The 5,928-nt window shown below is 47.1% G+C and overlaps 1 protein-coding gene and 1 pseudogene across 2 annotated transcripts in view; one reads left to right on the top strand and one right to left on the bottom strand.

The window, feature by feature from the left end:
• The window catches only part of PNKD (paroxysmal nonkinesigenic dyskinesia), an 85,114-nt gene that overhangs the window by 43,160 nt on the left and 36,026 nt on the right, over positions 1–5,928 (top strand). The window lies entirely within an intron of this gene.
• Positions 256–946, bottom strand: LOC103276325 (annotated as a pseudogene).

Raw genomic sequence — 5,928 nt, 5'->3', positions numbered from 1 at the left:
ACTCAAAAAAAAAAAAAAAAAAAAGAAATAAAAAAAGAAAACAGTGCAATCAACAGGTCAAGGATGCTACAGCTACACATCAGGGCTACAACATCTCATATCTATGCCAGAAAATCCCATTTATCCAGAATAGACTAAAAATTTCAGGACACAACAGGGACATTTTAAACCTTTCTCACTTTGCTCATTTTAAGTTCTCTGTGTCTTTCCCCCACCCACCTGGGAATTCAGCATGATCCAACAGAATGAGGGCTGCTTTTAGAACTGGCTATTTTCTTTTCCTTTCTGTGGCAAGACTGTCATGGAGCCTGGATATTTCTGGCTCATATGCATCCATGACCAGTGTCCCACTGTGGTCAAAAAACTTAGCAATGGACTTGGTGAACTCGGCTTCCCTCTGCTGCTTTGTTCTCCCACTGATGTAGATCAACTTCAGGGTGTATTTGTCATGGAACCTTTTAGGACTGAGGACAGCTGCTGAACATCAGCGGGGTCCATCCCTGTAGGATCTTTCCTGTGGGCCACGAGAAAGATACTCTTGTTCTTATGTGAAGTAGAAATGGTCAGAGTCCCCATCATCACAAAATAGTATATGACACACAAAGCTAAAATGGATTTCGACTCTGGAAAGGAATGTATATCATCCCAAATCAAAGCCACTGTGGCAAAGAAACAGGAGATCCTACGAATGGTGAGGTAACCATCAATTAGACCAAAATGCTCCACATACTTGTATTTTTCCAGAAGTACCTTTTTGACAGAATCATCCAGAGTTTTTCACAGCGGACCCATCCCACTTGTCAATTTTTAGAGGCTTATCATCTATTTTCCACTTATCCAGCAAGCCGCTATGGCTACTGCCTGTCCCATAGCTAGAACCACTGCCAGCACCACCACTGCCCCTGCCACCACCATTTCTCTCGCCCCGTGCAGCTGCCACCGTCATCTTCCCTGTCTCTGCTGAATTCTAACTTTAAGCACCATTCTAAAGCAACACAGAGGTCCAAGAGTCTAACTCTTGCTGTGGGACTTCTAGGTTTTTTACAGAGACTCATCATTACTAGTTACCCTGGGCTGAACATCTGTGGCCTTAAAGTTTTTCTTTTTTTTGAGTTGGAGTCTCACTCTGTCGCCCAGGCAGGAGTGTAGTGGCACAATCATGGCTCACTGCGCTTCAAGCCTGGGCGACAGAATGAGACTCCTACTCAAATAAATAAATAAATAAATAAAATAAAAATAAATACATTGCTCTTCTGTAAATACTTAGCCACTTATGCATGCACTGTCTTTCAGCACCGTTGATATTCTGATTCCCACTGTCTCTGTCAGCTATCATTACAATGATGCTGCATAACAAGCCAATCCAAAAAGAGAGACCTACAACAATGAGCATGTATTTCTGGCTCACGCATTGGTGGACAGGCTGAGTTTTAGCTGATATTGGCTGGGCTCTGCTAGGCCAAATTGGCTTCCAAGTTGTGAGCCAGGTTCAGGTCAGCTCTGAGTGCCTTTCGTCTTCCTTAGAGCAACAAGATCAATGGTGTTGGAAATATATCCCACCTCCATTAAAATGCTGCATAGTCACATCGTGAAGGGCGTGTTTACAGGGAGATGAAGAAGTGAGAACCGAAATGCAATCTACCACACCCATGGAGACAGTCTTTGAGGAAACTAGGCTGTGTTGAGATAAAGGCAGAACAGAGTCTAGAAAGGAACCCAAAGTCAAGGGAAGTTTTTAAAGCAGGGAGATACTTGAAATTACTCATCAAGTGAAGAAAATTGGTGGCCAGGAAAGACACTGCTGAAAGATATGAGCAAGAGGGGCGAATAGCTCTTCCTTTAACAATTCACATGTAGGTAGCAAATTTGTAGAAGGGTAGGCAGGTACAGAAATTGTCTTCTAGCCGGGCTCAGTGGCTCAGCCTGTAATCCCACGCCTTTGGGAGGCTGAGGTGAGTGGATTGCCTGAGCCCGCGGGTTCGAGACCCGCCTGGGCAGCGAGACCTCATCTCTACAATAAATAAAAAAATCAGCCGGGTGTGGTAGCGCATGCCTGTAATTCCGGCTACTCGGAAGGCTGAGGCGGAAGGATCACCGGAGCCCAGCAGGTCGAGGCTGTGGTGGCCGGGAGCGGCCACTGCACTCCAGTCTGGGCGACAGAGTGAGACTCCAACTCAAAAAAAAAAAGAAATTGTCTTCTCTAGGAAGAATATTTACTGAAGGTAAAGGAAATGAAGTTGGGGCCTGAGGTCTGCAATAACAGCTGTGGGTAATGAGAAGAGACCTCAGCAACATGAAAGCACTGCCAAGCATTGGTGGGGGGTCCCGGGAAGGCCTGAGTTGTAGCAACCCTGACTCACATGGCACAGTAGCTTTCTCCAGCCCTGTGCATGAGTGGGGAGCAGAAAAGGTGGATTGTCAGGTTGGTTCAGGCAGGTCTGGGGGCCACAGGTTAAGGATGGGGAGACAAGAGGCGAGGAAGCCGATGGGTGGTGAGTGGGTCAGGGGATTGAACCAGGTCCAAATGCGGGCAGGAGAGGCTGAAGAGCTTGAAGAAAACAAACGGCGTGAGGGGCTGGAGACGGAGGCCTATGTGCCCTGGGGTGAGGGTCAGGGAAAGGACACTAGTGTTTAGGTCTTCAGAGGCAGAGAAATTCCAGGTGAATCTAGGGGGTGACCATGTAAGCAGGCTGCTGAATTCCATTGAAGGCATTGGAATTGGAGTCAGGAACTGAGGACCAGGCAGAATTCAGAATCACTTATGCAAAATGAAGATTCTTGGGCACAAGCCACTCCTAAGTTTGAATCTCTGGGGGAAGAGCCCAGGATTCTGAATTTTAATAAGCTCCCTGAGTGATTTTGAAGTTCCCTAAAGTTTGAGAATTGCTGAGCTAAGATATTGAATGAGCCATGCTTGTTGGAATGACCTGATGGTAGGGATCAGGCAGGAAGACTAAAAACAGGTGTTTCTGATTATAGTCACTCATACCTGTAATCCCAGCACTTTGGGAGGCAGAGTTGAGAGGACTGCCTGAGTACAGGGGTTCAAGAACAGCCTAGACAACTTGGTGAGACTTTGTCTCTACAATTAAAAAAAATTAGCTGGGCATGATGGCAGCACCTGTAGTTCTAGCTACTTGGAAGGCTGAGGCAGACGATCGCCTGACCCCAGGAGATTGAGGCTGCACTCCAGGAGATCGAGTGCCACTGCACTCCAGCCTGGGTGACAGAGCGAGACTCCGACTCAAAAAATAAAAAATAAAAACATAAAATAAAATAAAAACAGAGACAAGTATCTAACTCCTCAGAGAGTCTGGTCTGGGTTGGTGGATGAGATTGAAGAGAAGGGATGGAGAGAAATTTTTACATAAGCTAGGAAGAGCAATGACCTTGACCTTGACTAGAACTAGTACATCCCTTTCCAGCCTGGAGAAATGAAACCAGGACAGTGGGAGGGAAGGGAGGGAATAGAAGATGGGGATTGTGGCTGGGTATGGTGGCTCACACCTGTACTCCCAGCACTTTGGGAGGTGGAGACGGGAGAGTTGCTTGAGACCAGGAGTTCAAGACTAGCCTGGGGAACATAACAAGACTGTCTCTACAAAAAATAAAAGTAAAAAGTGAGCCCAGAAGTTTGAGGTTGCAGTGAGCCATGATGACACCATTGCACTGCAGCCTGGGTGACAGAGTGAGACCCTGTCTCAAAAAAAAAAAAAAAAAGAAGAAGAAGAAGATGGGACAGGGCTCATATTCAGCTGAGGCAGGTGGGAGCTCTGTGAGAAAGCAGAGGATGGAGGAGGGGGCACAATGGCTGGAGGGAGTCCATGAGGGAATGGTAAGCTTTGGGTAGAGGCAACAGATGAGGGACAGACTGATATGAATGGGGCTGAGCTGAGCAGAGACCAGATAATCCCAGTCACCTCTTATGTATGTATGTATGTACTGATCGATTGAGTCAACGTCTTACTCTGTCCCCCAGGCTGGAGTTCTGTGGCATCATCACAGCTCATCACAGCCTCTAGCTCTTGGGCTTAGGTGATCCTCCCGCCTCAGCCTCTCAAGTAGCTGGGACTACAGGTGTGTGCCACCATGCCTGGCTAATTTTTTATTTTTTGTAAAGACAAGGTCTTGCTACAATATCCAGTCTAACCGTTATTTCTGCATTGGGTTAATTTTTCTAAATTAACTTTGCCACCCTGGCCTAACCAGGTGTGTCTTTTCTTTAATATTCAGACCGCTCCAGCCATCTCAGCTCCTTCTTGATTGTGTCATCATTGTCATCACCGCCATCACCACCATCATCACCATCATCACAGTGATCTCCTGAATGCCAGCCAAGCACCAGTCATCAAGCTTGAGCCACGATGCAAAATGAAGGCAGGCTCTCCGTTCTTAGGGAAGCTCCCAGGTCAGTAGGGAAGGCAAGGTTTAGACACCAGGGACAGGCAGCCGGAACAAGGAGCAGATGCAACAACCCCCATCCCCACCCAGGGAGCACACATCACAGGCCAAACTTGCATTTTCCAGCAGTTGCCCAACTCAGGTTACTCATGGGTCTCTCCTGAGAGTCGCAGAGGCAAACATTAGCCTGGGCCGTTTTCCATAAGCTGCTCAGGGGAGGAGTCATAGCCAAAGACCAGGAGCATGTGGACCTCTCAGATGCAGCTTTCCTGTCGCTTTCCGATATTTTGGAGAAACCACAGCTGCCAGCTTGATCTGACTCCTGTTCACAATCCACCCTCCTGAATGGGGTTTGGCTTTTGTGTGCCTCTCTTGAAGGGACCAAATCCAGTGGTTAGAACAACAGGGTTCCAGTCTTCTGATAGTCATGGTGCTCAGTGGCAAGAGATAAATTGTCATCCACCCATTCTTCTCTTCTATCATTCACATGTTCATTCAGCAAACACTTAATTGGACGCCTGCTTCAGGCCAGGTATTGTATACACTGCTGGGAATGCAATGGTACAAAAACCGCAGGTTCCTGACTTCATGGGGTTTACATTCCAGTGGGAGTGACAGATAAGATCCACAACATAATGTCAGATTGTGAAAAGTGCTGTGAAAGTGAAGGAAGTAGCCGGACTTGGTGGCTCAGCCTGTAATCCCGCGTCTTGGGAGGCTGAGGTGAGTGGATTGCCTGCGCCCGCGGGTTCGAGACCCTCCCGAGCAACTTGGCGAGACCTCATCTCTACAATCAATCAAAAAATTAGCCGAGCGTGGTAGCGCGCGCCTGTAGTTACAGCTACTTGGAAGGCTGAGGCGGAAGGATCGCCGGAGCCCAGAAGGTCGAGGCTGCAGTGGCCGAAAGCACTCCAGTCTGGGCGACAGAGTGAGACTCCAACTCAAAAAAAAAAGAAAGTGAAGGAAATGAGCAGAGTAATATAAGTAATATAGGCCTAACACAGTGGCTCACGGCTGTAATCCTAGCGCTTTGGGCAGCGGAGAAGGGAGGATTGCTTGAGGCCAGTTTGAGACCAGCCTGGGAAGCATAACAAAACCCTGTCTTTACAAAAACAAAAAAACGTAGCCAGGTGTAGTGATGTATGCCTGTAGTCCCAGCTACTTGGGAGACTGATGCAGAAGGATCTTTTGAGCCCAGAAGTTTAAGGCTGCAGTGAGGGATGATTGCACCACTGCCCTCCAGTCTAGGAAATAGAGTGAGAACTTGTCTATTTTTTTTATTTTTTAATTTTTTATAGAGATGAGTTCTTACCAAGTTGCCCAGGCTGGTCTTGAACCCATGAGCTCAGGCCATCCTCTCACCTCGGCCTCCCAAATTACTGGGATTATAGGCGTGAGCCACTGCACCTGTCCTAGAACCTGTCTCTCTAGAAAAAGTAATAAAGTTATTTATTTATTTATTTATTTATTTTTATTTTATTTTATTTTACTTTAGTTGGAGTCTCACTCTGTCACCCAGACTGGAGT

This window comes from Carlito syrichta, unplaced genomic scaffold (genome assembly GCF_000164805.1).
Source record: "Carlito syrichta isolate Samal-C Ts95f unplaced genomic scaffold, Tarsius_syrichta-2.0.1 Scaffold115728, whole genome shotgun sequence".
NCBI lineage: Eukaryota > Metazoa > Chordata > Mammalia > Primates > Tarsiidae > Carlito > Carlito syrichta.
Note: the sequence above shows the minus strand (reverse complement) of the source record. Positions and strands in the feature narration are given on the sequence as shown.